The 15,441-nt window shown below is 40.2% G+C and overlaps 1 protein-coding gene across 2 annotated transcripts in view; it reads right to left on the bottom strand.

Moving 5' to 3' along the window:
- SYNPR (synaptoporin) overlaps nucleotides 1-15,441 on the bottom strand; it is a gene marked incomplete at its 3' end in the record, with an annotated part of 295,355 nt that overhangs the window by 135,139 nt on the left and 144,775 nt on the right. The window lies entirely within an intron of this gene.

Here is a 15,441-nt window from a genome sequence, read left to right as displayed (position 1 = left end):
AAATATATACTATTTATTGAGTGTTCATCTCCAGACATGCACCAGACACTGTTATGTTCAGTAAATGCACTGAAGAGCAAAAACAGAGGCTTCCTGTCTTCAAGGAGCTTATAGCTTGATGGAAGAGTGAACATCAATTAAATCACCCCCAAAAGAATCTGAGGTGACTGAAGGATGTATAAAAGTGGATGAAAGGTACTCAGGGTGGGCAGAGGGAACGGAACACGCAAAGGCTCTGTGGGAAGATGGAGCATTTTAGGAGCTGAGCTGGATGAAGTAGGTCAGTAGGGGCACGATGGGAGGGCATGATCTGGAGCAGCAGGCAGGGGCTGGATGCCACAGGGTCTATGGCTTCCATTAAAGATACTGACCTCTAACCTAACACTGAAAATGTATTGGAAAGTTTTAAGCAGGGGAGCTGGATGAGCAGCCTTGAATTGAGAGATGATCACTCTTGTCACTATGTGGAGAATGCTTGGAGGATGATGTGGGTGGGCAGAAGAGTGAAAAACGGTGAGACCTTTTATGGGAAGTTGCAAGAGAACAAGGGAAAGCGAGAGAGAGTGGAGATGGAGAGAACTAGACAGATGAAGGGATATTCCGGAGGCAAAAGTGACAGGATTTAGTGTTCAGTTGGATGTTGATGGGCAAGCGAGGTGTCCAGGACAATGTTTTTGAATGAGGGAAGGCAGTGTGTTCCTAGAGCTTGGAAGTAGAGAAATCATAGTAGAGTACTGGATAGGTTGCAAAAATGGGTGAAATTCTTTGCAGCTACTCCCATCAAGAGGTAGAGTCTATTTTTCCAACTCTTGAATTTGTGGTGGCCTTGTGACTTGCCTTGAGCAATAAACAGTGATGAAAGTGACATTCTGTGAGTTTCAAGCTTAAGCCTTTAAAGTGCTTGCAGCTTTCATGCTCACTCTTGGAACCTCAAGATTGCTATGGAAACAAACCTAAGCTAGCCTCCTAGATGTTGAGAGGTAGGTTGCCCAGTCATCGCCATTTTCCCAAGTGAGAGATAGTTCAGATAACCTCTAGAAAGAAAACCATCTTATTAACTAGAAGATGACCATAGATGCATCATGAGTGAGCTGGTCAAGACCAGCAGACATAGTACTTAGCTGAGCTCAGGCCAACTTGTTGAGCCACAGAATCATGAGCTACATAAATAGTGTGGATTGAAGCCATGAAGTTCTGGGGTGGTTTGTTATGCAGCAAAAACTAACTGATACATAAACTCTGAGAGAGAGACAGAGAGAGAGAGGAGAAAAAGCAGAGGGCAGTGCTATCTAAGTAAAGTATATAAATTCAAGGAAGAATGAACCTTGTTAGTAGATTTTATGTGACTTTATTAATGTAACAATTCAATGACCTTATCATATATCAAAAACAAACTTTTAGGGTCCCAAATATCCTGATTTTCATAAAAGGTGTGTGCACAACTAGGATTAGGAGTAGACGAGGTAAGAAGAAAATTAATTGAAGGTCTCGAAAGGAGAGTACGATTCATAAGAAGTAGGTTGAAAATTCCTCCATTTAGAGTCAACAAAGGCAAGTCGGGCAAGCCAATACAAACTTATTGTGATCAGTAATATCCAAATCATCAGCCAGGAGTGAGGTAATTACATAACCTTCCATGTGCCAGGCATGAGCAGTGTCCAGGCAGTGGAGACCTGCCCCTTCTTGGACCAATACTTGCTAAGTATTCAATGTGCCCTTAATAGAGTTTGAGCTCTGTGGGCCTGTGTAATTCTTCAGGGAACCTTTTCCCTCTTTCTAAGGTAATGCAAATTAGAGTTTGCTCCACTGAGACTTGTGACCCTTTATTAAGTGCAGGAGTTTAATGACTTTCTTATTCTGCAAGTTCTTTTCACTTCTTCCTGTTTTCTAGCTAATAAAGTCAGTTTGTTAGATGTTGGGGCACTTGAAGCTCTCTTCAATCTTATTGTGACCTAATTTATTATAGCGGATGCAAGAAACTTCACCGAAGAACTCATTAAAATGACCCTTCTGTGCTTCTCACTTCTCATGCTATGCGTATTGGTGAATTCTCACATGTCCTTAATTGCTTAGGGGAAAAACAATGACCTATTAGAACTTTAAGGAAGAAAAAGGAAATAATAAAAAAAGGATCATTCTAAGTGGAAATATCAATTCAAGAGAACGAAGTTACTAGAATAAAAAACCTAACTGGAATTGAAAACTATCCTTGGCAAGTCAGGGTTTACACAAAAACACAGAGGGGTTTACCAGGAAGATGATTCCTGCCCCGAGAGAGGGAAAACAACAGCGCTCAGGCATGTATCAGAGCCTCAGATAACTCCCACAGAGGTACTTTGAGGCAAGCTAGAGAAGACATTCTTAGCTTGGAGAATGATGACCCCAGATAAAGAGAAATGAGCAAAGGCCCAGGACGATAAGTGTACCAACTTAACCCCCAGCTGGGCTGGCCCTGCAGCACAGCCCAGGGGAGGCCACTGTTGAGATGCCACTCAGCAAACAGGGGATCTTCCCCGGGTCTACCAATTCTGGCAGAAAATACAGGGCACTTTTTGTTGGTATTTGTGTTTGGTCCTCATTTGGGGTGCACAGATCCAATCTTATAACACCTGAGGGGGCTCTCAGGATGGATTTGAGGAAAAGGACTTCAAGGCAGGGGAAAACAAATGAACAAACAAACACAACCAAAGAGACTAGTAGCTACCAAAGGGGAGAGGGAAAGAGGGAGGGGCAAATTAGGGGTATGGGATTAAGAGATACAAACTACTATGTATAAAACAAATAAGCAACAAGGATATATTGTATAGCACAGGGAATTATAGCCATTAACTCGTAATAACTTTTAATGGAGTATAATCTGTAAAAATACTGAATCACAATGCTGTACACCTGAGACTAATATAATATTGTAAATCAACTATACTTCAATAACAAACACAGTTAAACAGATAAACAAACAACCCCCCCACACAAAAACAAACAAACAGAAATCGGCTGGCTGGAGAGTGGGTTCACCTGAGGAGTCTTAAAGGTACTGATGCAATGGAATGTTCCTGCTGAAAGAGCAAATTCTACATGGTTGTCAGTTATTCATTCGACAAACATTTACTGAGGGCCTCCTCTCTGCCAAGCACCAGGACTCAGAGACGGTGGAATGATAGCAAAAAGAACAGGGCCTTGATATTTGGGGTTTATTTCAGACTAAACAATTTAATGGGAACAGGATAAAATACTTGACGTTTAGCATTGAGATTACTGAAGATACACACACACACACACACACACACACACACACACACGACTATACACAAAGCAAAATGAGAGGAAAAATGGGGGCATGTTTTTTGAGGTTTAGTACAACCAACTTACTGTGTGAATAAATATACAAATCAGTTGGTGGATTCAGCAGACTGTGGCTATTACCAACTTTCCATAAGAATTCAACATGCTGCAGGAATTAATTTTTTTTTAAAGAGGGAATAAGAACAGTGATTAATCCAACAAGTACAAAGAGCAGGGTTTTTTTTAAAGAGCTTCTACTGTGTTTGCAAATAATAAAATATTATTATTTTCTAACACCATCAGGTCCCTCTACTCTTTTTTTTTTTTAACTGTGGAAAGAGCACTTAATATGAGATCTACCCTCTTAATAAATTTTTCAGTGTACAATATATTATAGTTGACTAAGGTACAATGTTGTACAGCAGCTCTATAGAGCTTATTCCTCTAACTTGACTGAAACCTTATGCCCAGGTCTCTCTACTCTTGATATGTTCTGATTTCTAGCTCCAACCTGTCTGCACATGGCAGACACCAAAGCTAACCATGATGAACTATAGCTCTTAGCTTTGAGGACCTAGAAGAATGAGGCTAAAGAAAGATGCTTTCAGAACATTACTGTCTTTAAAATTATGATTACAGGGAAAATTGTCCTTCAAGCATGTTGCATTATTTATGAACCAATTTCTTTTTAACTGACAATCTTAACTTAAAGTTGACACATTTCTGGATACATATCTGCCTTGTCAGAACTTTGGGGCCACATACATTAGAAAACCATGTGTACTATGTCTTTAGCTGTTTGTACTGCCATCAAGGATGGCTGCATACACTGGGTGTTTCCTAAATTTTATGTTCCATATGTAGTTGGGGGGAAAAATGTAGCATTGTGTGCATGAGTAACAAAGACATGACCAATTATGACAGTAGAAAATTTCATTATTTCATTAGAGAAATAATTGCAAGCGGAGTTTGAACAGTGTAATGTGAATTTTAACCTCAATGTAATAAGATGAGAAAATTAATGAGGTTGTTCTAGAGTCCAGAGGTAGCCATGGCTCCAATGGAGCCCAGTTGTGTTCTAATCGTGCTGGAAGAGTTAACATAATAGTTAGATCCACTTCTAATATTTTTCTCTTTTAATATATTCCATCTAATATTTTCATTATTAGAGTGTAGCATTGTTTGTGGACTAGTGAGAGAATAAGAAGTAGAAATGTTACAGCTTCAAGGTACATTTGGATGTTTAGCTGGTAGAATTCACTAGGATATAATTCCAATTTTGAGTCAGTAAGAATAAACTGTTCCTAAATTTTAATCAGAAGGTGTTAAGAGAGCAGTATTAGGAATAAAAGGCTTTAAAATACCATTCTAAAACTTAAGTAAAGTTGCTTTGGAAAATTCCATATGTTCCAAACTGTTTTGAAGCTGATGTTCCATGCTTCATAAATTCCACTTGCCATTATATTATTGAATTCCATTTTCATTCTCAGCACCATCATATTTAGACAATGGTAAGAGCTTAAACCTAAAATAACCTCAACAAGTCCCCACATTGCAGACCAATATTCTAGAGCCCTGACCTTTATTTTACAAGGCTTTGTAGAGATCGTCAAATAAGGAGAGATTCTGCGGTAGAGTCCATTGTTGAATTCGGGGGGAGAGGATCTTTGCATCATCATTGACCAGTGGTAAACCTCTGGTCAATTGAAAATGGTTTTTCTGGGCCATAGTTTCCCTCCCTTGACAGAAAACTCAATAAACAACTAATCTGTTTGTTTCCTGGGGTTACTGTTAGTATCACATGGAATGATGCACGACTTTGTCAACTTTAAGGAAGATGGAAAGGTGGTACCATTGGTCACTAAGTCTTGAACCAATTTAAGTTTTTCCAACAGGCTGATTCTTCATTTTAAAGAAAACCTAGAGATGAAATCCTAGAATTCACGAATGTGAAAAATAGTTATGTACACTACTAAAACTTTTCTGGAGGTTTCCCTTGATAAATTTACTGTTTAATTCAATTTATAAAAATATGGGTTTGAAAGAACAGCCCATTCCCTCTACCTGATTTATCTAACAGCTCTGCCCACTATCTAACATTTTCTTTTCTTTATTATTGCCCATCTCCACCCTGCTGAGTAACATGAAATACTGCTGCAGCTCCAGTGCCTGGGGAAGTCCCTTGCACTTAGTAGAATCTTAATAAATGTTTGTTGAATGAATAAATAAATGAATGAATGAAATGATAAGATATACATGCTAAATTAAGTTAAACATCACTTCTAAAGTATTCCAAGTAGGTTCTTCTTTATAGCAACTAATCTATAATTCCATAATTATGTCATGATAATATAGATAATTTGAGAGTACTGACTTTATGAAACTTCATTCAACAACCAATGATAATAATTACAATCTATTTAGTGTAGTACTCCATGCCACATACTTATATACCTATTGAGAACCTCACAAAAGCATCTCCCTCCTCCAATGGTGAGAATCCTTTCCTCATTTCACAGATGTTAAGTCACTTAATTAAAAATCACACAGCTAGTGGGGAATGGGAACCAGAATCTGAAACCAAGGTCTGGATGGATCATTCCACAGAGGTAGTTCCTCCCAAAAGAGGGTTCATTAAATGTAAAAATTAAATGTGATTTAATGTAATCTGATAATGTCTTTACTGCATCCTTGTTCTGGATAAAAACCTTAGGAAGGATATTCAATGTTAATCTGACAGTCGTTTTCTCCTGGTGTTTGAAGACATTGTTACACTATGTATTTTGGCATTTACTGCTGTTCTGAGAAGTCTACTTCCAATCTAGCCATCATTTTAAATGAATTCCCCAGGTGATTCTGATACAGGTGGTCCACGGACCACAGTAGCAAAAACAATTCTGGAGATAAAAGAGAGACTCAGAGCTTCTACAGAACCTTCCCCCGCAACAGCTCCAGGCTCTTCCATGGGATGACCCGTGATCCCATCCACGAGGAGGGTTGAAGTCATCCCCATTGAAGACACAGAGCAAAGAAAATCTGGGGCGCTCAAACAACTGGTCAGTTAGTATCACAACCAGAGCTGAAAGCTGAAAGCCCAGTCTCTTAACTTGTTCTAGAGCTGAGCTTGTGAAACTTAACTGTGCATGTGAACCATATGGAGATCACCTAAATGTGGATTTCAGTACTCAGTAGGTCTGGGGTGGAACTGGAGAGTCTGCATTTCTAACACGCTCCCAGGCGACGCTGGTCCTCAGTCCATGCTTTGAATAGGAAGTTGTAGAAGCAGCTGGTTGTCCCCCTTGGAATATGCTTAAGGATTAAGCATATGTAAGGACACAACACTCCCGGTCCCACAAGCTCCGATTTACTCCAAGAAGGATCACTGTATTTCTTACTCAGATGCACATTAACATAACCCTCTCTGTCCCCATTCTAGAGTATTTTCCAGAATAGGAACCAAATGAGGAATGTCCTTATCAGCTTTTCACAGGTTATCATCGTGTCTAAGAGCCCAGGCTTGGGGTCAAACACACCTAAGCTATAGTCTCAGAATCACCACTCATAAAATGTGTGACCTTGTGACCTTGGACAAGCGGCTCAGGCTCTCTACATCTCCTTTTCCCCACCTTGAAAATACTAATAGCAATCCCTCAGGATGCTGTTGGGAAGGTTCAGACTGTGTGAGATGCAGAGCACAGTGCCTGGTAAACAGTAAGCGCTGCCTAAACGTCAGCTACGTGAACTCTTAGCATCATGTTGTGTGACCCTCATTCCAATGTTCCTAGGCTTATGAAAGGAGTCCAAGCTTTTCAGGACTTTATGAGCTCTAATCCTTCCCTCTTCAAACCCCCTCAAAGAGTTATTATGAGGATTAAATGAATTAATATGCATGAAACACTTGGAGCCGTGCCTGTCACATAATTAGTACCCAAGATGGCTTAGCTTTTATTTTTAGCCCTTACTACAATGATAATTAAGTCACCTTTGAGGGATTTTTAAATTGCCTCTTCCCTCATTACACTGCAGATCTTAGGAGGGTAGGGACTACATCTGTTTTAGTCACCTCTGTATCCTACATCTTAACACTGTGCCTAGCACACAGTTGCTGCTCAATAAATATACAGTAGAAACATAAATGAATGAGTGTGAGAACAAATGAATGAGTGAATGATTGAGAAAACATGCTTGCCTTCCTGAAGAGATCCACAGAGGAAAAAAAAAAGCCTTGAGAAACACTCTCTTACAGTGTAGAGGCAGTTGGAGAGAGAGAAGGCAAGCATATTGGGAAACTGGTCTGGGGGAGGGTTGGAGGCGATGTCTTCCAAACTCCTCGGAGGATGAGGAATTTATAAATACCACTCAGAGGAAAGAGGTGAGTCGAGGGAAGGAGACTGGGAGAGGGCTGCCAGCAGATAATGCTCTTGGAAAAAATACCAGCTAACCAAGTTTTTGGATCAAATGTGTCAGGAGATGCTCTGAGGTAAATAAAATATGAGAAATGAGAAACCTTTGAATTTCCTACATCAGGGGCTAATGAGAAACTCAGGGTGGGCAGCAGGAGGCTTTCCCTGAGCTTTGATCCTTAGGGAGGAAAAAACTGGGATTTGTCAATTCGCCTGAGGAGCTCTCTCAGGTGGAGAGAGAAGAGGGTTATGGTCACACAATAATAGGTCAGAGATCATGTCAACCCCCCTCTTCCCAACCCATCATAACGAATGGATTATGCCTGGACAGATGGCAGGGAAAGGCTTCCGAGGAAGTTGAAAGGGAAACACAGAAGCATTCCCTGAGCTGAGCTGATCACAGGGAATTGCTTTATCCATATTGCATTTGGTTTTATTATAGTTATTCTTCAGTGAAGATACTCTGTCTCTGCAATTTATAATATGGACATAAGTCTCTGCTTGAGATAGAATTACTCATCAAACCATTGATAGACTACTTTAGACCCATCCCATAACTGCAGTCATTTTCTTGGTAGACTGGGGAAACATTCCCCCTCACCTCAGGCACACATCAAGGGCACTGAGTGAAAACTGACAGCAGAATGAACTTTGATTACAGAGGGAAGGACATAATGATACAATCGTCTAGGCCCACGTGGTCTCAAAAGGGTTTTCTCATATCATTTATGAGAGCGATCCTCTCCAGAACTCTGGGGAGGGGACCCATTATTTCCATTTTACAGATGTAGAGACTGAGGCCCAGAGAAGACTAATGAATTGTCTAAGACCATGAGTGGCAGAGCCAGGATCTGGATCTATTTCCTCTCATTCTAAGTTCAGTTCTTTAAGACAATGCAGGCAGAACATAGCTTTCTTGATGGGCATTCTGCCAGAGCAATATGCTTGGAATGCCTCTTATCTTGGCAAAAGCCACAAAGGTCTCAATAGTGACAGATACCTTTTAAAAGTTCATCAGATGATGAAGGATGTGGGCCCAGGTACAGTTGGAGGCCTTCTCCTGGGAAAGCCCTGCATCTATCCAAGCTCAGGAGTACGTGTGATGAGCACCACTGCAAATTACTACCTGTCTTTAATGTGTCCCAGATTCGTGTCCACAACTCTTTTAAGATCCATCCAGGAGCTCAATGTCTCCTGTAGCCTCTAATGAGGCTGAAATATGGTTAAACTAACCCCAAAGATTCTTGGGTGTACCCAATTCAAAATCTAGGGTCCGATCTCAGGCACTCAGACTTCTGGTGATAACCCAGAACACACACATTTCTGGTATGTGCCAGATCCATAAACTTGCCTTTCTCCATTTGAAATGATTCTTCAGCTCATTGGATTGGAAGTCCATTGAGCTCTGCTCTTGTCATCCTTCTGTACTGATCTCACCATAAGGCCTGCAGAAACGCAACTCACCTTTCAGGGCTTCAATTTTCTGACTTAAAGAAATTAAGGTTTAATGTTTTACTGTCACTGGCAAGAGGTCAGATGGTTTGAGGATGTCATCTCTTCCTGCTGGGATGCTGACTCATACAGTAGGTACATCTGACTTCAAAGCCCGTGCCCCATCCACTCTGCTGGACTGATCTCTAGAGCTTCCTGTGGTTGTTGTGATGTATCACTCCACATTCCTTGAACTACTGAGGATGGGAATGAAGAAGGGATGCTGCTGTTTGCTATTTGCACTAAGAGTGCAAAACCACCCAGTTAACAAATACTTAGTAAGGAGCCAAGCCTGTGGACCTCCATCCACGGCTACATTGCTGTTATTTCCAGTACAGCCTCAAAGAGAGAGTGTGCTTTAAAAATATTTACCTTGGTTTTCTCATTAAATTTTATAACTCTGTAGAAAAACACTGGATTTTTGTGTCAGGACATCTGCGTATGAATCTAAGCTCTATCCACTATTAGTTGCAAGAATTTGGGCATATAACAATTCTAAATGTCCATTTATTCATCTGTTAAAAGGTTATAGTATTTTCCTATTGCCTCATTTGTTGATTGCTGGAATCAAATGAGACAAAATGTGAGGCAAATGAACATGGTAAAGTGTTATACAGAATGGATATAATAGTAAAAAAAAAAAGACTTAGAGATGCCTTACTTGTCTTTGTTAGACAAGTTGTACAGAATATTTGGGGAAAACCACTGAAAAATCCTGGAGTTAACCATGTAGCAGTGTATCTGAAAGTCAGGGAAGTAGAAATGCTAAGGGAAGATTCGGTCAAAGCTGGTGGTTATTACTCAGTTTCTTGCAAGGTTTTAACTAGGGATTATCTGGCATTGTCTGGAGATAATTTTGGTTCTTACAACTTGGTGGGTTGGGGGGGGCACTTGGCTACTGACATCTAGTGGGTAGAGGCAAGGGATGCTGCAAAACACCCTGCAATGCTTATAACAGCCTCACATCAATGAATTATCCGGGCCAAACTGTTAATAGTGTTGAAGTTGAGAACTCCTGGCCTACTAGAAGTTGCTTGAGTTCAGAAACTAGTATACCGTATTTATTCGTGTGTTCTAGCACCTAGTGCTGCACTTGGCACAAAGTGGACACCATATATATATATATATATATATATATATTCTGAATAAATGAACAAGTGAATGAACACCCACAGAGAACCCGATAATGCCAGTTAGAACTAATTCATACTGCCAGTGCAAGTCTTATTTCCTCTAGGCACCCTCTCTGTCTACTCTTCTAGCTTCTTTACTCTTCTGTCCTGTTGTAGCTTCATCCCTCTTTCCTCCTCCCAACATCGGGCAAGAGTGAGAACAGCGTATCAAATCTGAGGATGCCTTGTAGCAATAAATAGTGTTTAGAAGGCACAACTACAAGACTTCCCCTGGCTCCCCACCTTCAGACCACTCCATTTCAGCCAGACGAATAATCACATCAGTAAATAAATGGATTCACTCTCTGAAGGAAATGGATTCCTTCACTGAGCATAAACAGACAGGACCAAAAGCACATATTTCCTGCAAATGTCTTACTAGAACAGTTCAATTATGCTTTTAAAAAGACACATCCTGAGCCATGAAAAAGAAACTAGGTTTAGATGAGAAAAAGGAAAATGAAGGCATTTAGTTCTGGGAGCACAGATATTATGTCGATCTGTTCATCACGGAATCTCCGAAGCCTAGTATGGTACCTGGCACTTGGTAAGCATCCTTAAATATTTGCTGAATGCAAGAATAGCCTGGTGAAGTCAACACTCCAAGCCTTCCCTCAAATCTGCCCCCAGTTAAAAAAAATTATTTTTTGGTCTCAACCATTCAATTTCATAGGAAGGCAAATTGAATGTCATAGGGTTTGAAAAATTATATCCCGTTTCTTCCCTTATCCAAAGCTAGATAAAGATATACGGGTTCATCACTGAGAGGTAGATGTCACTATGGTGACTTGAAAAGTCCTCAAGTAATAATCTATATTGGGCACAAATGTTCTTAAAGCCATTTTTTTTACCAGAAATAAAACAAGTCTAAAATATTTGTCATATCTTTGCCAGAAAGCCTACACAGAGACAATGTGTGGTAATTTGGGAGGATTTAAAGATTCTGTAAGCAGGGCTAGAGAAGTCACATGGGGACTATCAATAGAAGCCTTTTACCCCCAGCCTCACAGTCCCCCCAAAAAACCCTAATGAAATGATTACCCCCTCACATTTGGCCAACCCAAAGCTCCACAGTGAACTGATTGCCCTGTGTTGGGAATAAGCTTTCCAGAAACCGTAGTGGAATGCGTTTGAAGTTGCCCAGGAACCATTTTCCATTAAGACTTTTGGCTAGAATCTGTTCAAAAATGATCACTGTAAAATATATTAATTATGCAGATCCATTAGTCTGCAGAGTAGAGTGACTGAGGTGCTTCCATTTTCAACTCATCCCTAATCTTTAAACATTTAAAGGCACACCAATGACCAAGAGCCTCTTCTAGAGGATTGAATGCCTCATGTGTTCCTTTCAGGCTAAAAATCCTCCCTGATTCCATCTTCCTAGACAAGGATGGCACAGGACCACCAGCTCTGTTTGTACACCAGCTTAGAATGTTTGATGACAAATTCAAGCCTTGTCCCACGCTCATTATGTCTTAACACCAGATGCTATTCCTGCATACTCAATAGATCATTTTTAAGCTCTTAAGGATCAACTTGATTAAGTACACACATCCACAGCCAAAGAAAAGGCAGAAGGAAATGTAGGTAAGATAAAAGACAATCTCTACTGTGATTTATTTTGGATTTGGTCTCCTCTCGGAAGAAAGCTCTACCTTGTAGATGGAGACTGACATACAGATATGCTTTATAAAATTGTCTCTAAGTTTAGTTTTAAGGGATAAGCCTATATTTCATGAACGCTGTGGATGAGTACAACATATTTCTTTAAAGTAAAAGTGCTCATTTGATGACTGTTAATATATTTAAAACTCTCATAAATGCTGGTGGAAAACGCAGATTGATTTAAATTTCTTTATCCTGACTGGCTCTAATACCACAGTCTCTGATTAAACCATCCAATTATTATTTTTTAAGAGCAAGAAAAAGAGGTCAATAAGTTTTGCCTCTGACAAAAATGACTATCATTTTGGAAATACATCTTACTGAGTACTGCACTCTGATCTCTTTAATTTACTCTACACCAGGAGTAATCCAAAAGCTATCACTATTAGATGCCGCAGACCACACCAAGAAGTCAATATTGTGTCAACACTTCAAAACTGGACTCTTAATGCTCCCAATTTGGGATGGGTTGTTTTTGTTGGTTTGTTTGTTCATTTGTGTTTTTAGATCCCTCTGGTTTGGGGTGAAATAGAGCAAAAGTGTCCTAAGCTAGGCGCTCTCTTATAGCAACATTTTCATCACTCACAATCCTTTCTCTCTCACTGAGGGAAGAAAATGCAGCATTTCACAGGCTCACCTCATGACGGGTGTGCCCTGCTTCTAGTCTGAAAACTGCCAGTGGAGGAGAAATTTCAAACATATTGATTTTACTCAGTTGCATTTTCCTCCTAGAAGATCCAGTTGAATTTTATTGGCTTAAATGGATTTCAAATGGAGAGTTCAGTGCTCAGGTGCAAAAGAATGCATCTGGGGCCTCTGAATTTCAACTTTGTCACACTTCTCAGCATGCTTATCGGCAGCTGTTTTCATTTTTTAATTACCCAGGTGGTATAGGCGCTTTGCAATATTCTACCTGAAGGGCCACGTCAGTGCTTTCCAGCTGGCCACAAAGTGCAAGAAACGCATGCTGAGGGTGAGTAAAAAAAAAACAAGGTGAGAATTCTACAAAGTCTCCACAAATACATCAATTCAGTAGCAACTGCTTTTTATATTTTGCATCAGTGATAAACCAGATACCTTGAGGTATTGATATGTGTGTTATCATCACATCTTAATTTTGACTCTAGGTTCGAAAGATTGAAAACCAAAGGGATGGATTTCTTGTGATCAATTAAAAAAAGCTACCTTAATTCAGCCACTTCTGCATATAGCTCTCCCTAGACTGGCTCCCTCTTGTCAGATCCACATCTTTAGAGTTGAGTGGAAATACAATGCACACTCTCTAGTTACAAACACATAATTAGCTTGGAGTCACAAAAGCAGAGCCTGAGAAGGAGGCTATGTAGCTTCAGAGGGGGGAAAAGCACTAATGAAAATATGGTGTAAAAAAAAATATGGTGCGTTATGGTACGCCCCTGCAAATCACTGCAGACTAGGAGTTGGCTGTAGATTGTACTGATGAAGTGAAACCCTGGCTGAGGGGAGAGATGAAGAGCTTGACTCTGGAATGAGCCTGTCTGGCTCTGAGTTTCATCATTATCACTGTGTTGCCACAAACAAATGGCACACTTGCCCTCTGTCTCCGTTTTCTTGTCTGTAAAACGGGGATTTATCTGTAAATCTCCCTCCTGGGATGGCTGTGAAGATTCAAGGAAACAAGCCACGTAAAATGCTTAGCACAGTGCCAGGCATATAGTAGGTATTTACTAAATGGAAATGACGACTGCATTCCTCATCTTGCTAAAAAGAATAAGTGGTCTCATCGTGAAATCAAAATTCCCTTTGTTATTCTCCCCTACATGGCACAGATTTTTATTCCTTTGAAGAGATTACAACAGTTTTGGGGGTAATGGCATTCTGGACTTTTCCAAAGGGATGCTTTCAAGACCAGGCACGTTCATCCTAAATCACACAAAAGGTCTTGACCTCTTCAAGATACAGACGCCCCACTGTCCTTCCTATATCAGTGGGTGCGAGCCTGCTGGGAGCCCTAACAGTTTTGTAAACTGGCAACCCGCAGGAAAAGACAGATGCTTTCACCTGCAGGGTGCCCCCCCACCCCCAGATCTGCATTCATTTCTGTTACCAAACAGCTTCAGAGGATGATCAACTCCGTTTACAGCTAGCGACTTTGTACATAACCTGTTAATGACAGCCATGTAAGGAGAGGGATGACAAAAATATTAAGGGATGTTGGGGGAGTGGGTGTTTGGGGAGACAAAGACAGATGTTCAGTGCTGTTGAGTTTCCTTAGCGGTAAATGCCAACAGCCCAAGGATAGAAGTTTTCTTTTTTCAACAAACTACCAACTAAGGAACACTTGGTTCTCGTGAGGGTTTATGGCATCTAAGGCTGTTATAAGGAACATGCTTCTTGTGACCAGTAAGAGGCAATGTAAGTTCATATGGGTTTAGAAGATTTTTTAAAAATGTATAATAGTTTATTACCATACATTCAAATGAATACCTTAAATGTAGTCTTATTTTTTTAAAATTTTTACTGGAGGATTTTTGAGGCTGAACTCAATTAACCAAAATTCAAAATTCTGTTTGTCAGAATGAGTAGTTCCATTCCAGCTTGCAAAGGGTGTGTGAGGGGCAGAATGCCCAAAAGAAGTAGTCGTGAGGACCACATTCCTAGATTCCCAGACACTAGTGTTTCCATGAGCTGCCCCTAGATTACTTCAGGATCTGAATCATTGCTCTTCCGAAAAAGAATTCTATGCCTTAGAGGTCTAGGCACACATGACGTTCCTAACTTTACTTTCAAAATCTCTGAAGAATAGATAGTCAGACCCCCTCTTGCTTCTTATTCAGTGGTGCCTTTAACTTTCATTATAAATATATTCTCTAATCCATTTCACCATGAAAAAGACTACGCAGATTTGTTGATTGTGTAACAAAAAGAGAAGATGAAAACCTCAGTTTATTTCCATTAGAGCAATTATTTAATCATCCAATCATCTCGGTCTAGGATAATTATATTGACAGACTTTCTCTCAGACTTCTGAATTAACAACAAAGAATTCAGATCCTCTAACACTCTGGAAAAACAGATAGAAAAAAAGCAGTTAACCAGGTAATGCCTTTAAAAATCATAACTAGCAGTGGTGAGCAGATCACGGTATGGCACTAGTTTGAATTGAATAACAGCAACTTTTCTCTTGATCAGCGTCAGATACAGAAACATGAGAGCCAGGGCTGGGCATCTGACAGACGGTGGCACAAACACACAGTGCAAAGACAGACAGAAGAGAAGCAACTGCCACTTGTGATTAGATTTTTTCACGGAATTCTAGAGATGTACTCTAATGATCTGAACACTTTTCATAAATTCAGTTCTTTTAAAGGTGCACATACCTCATCTTAGAGGAAACTCATCTCATCCATTCTACCCTGGCTTAAGGCCTCATGAAATTAGCACACCTC

This window comes from Balaenoptera physalus, assembly GCF_965194825.1.
Source record: "Balaenoptera physalus genome assembly, chromosome: 11".
NCBI lineage: Eukaryota > Metazoa > Chordata > Mammalia > Artiodactyla > Balaenopteridae > Balaenoptera > Balaenoptera physalus.
The sequence above is the reverse complement of the archived record's forward strand: the minus strand, read 5'-3'. Positions and strand labels throughout refer to the sequence as shown.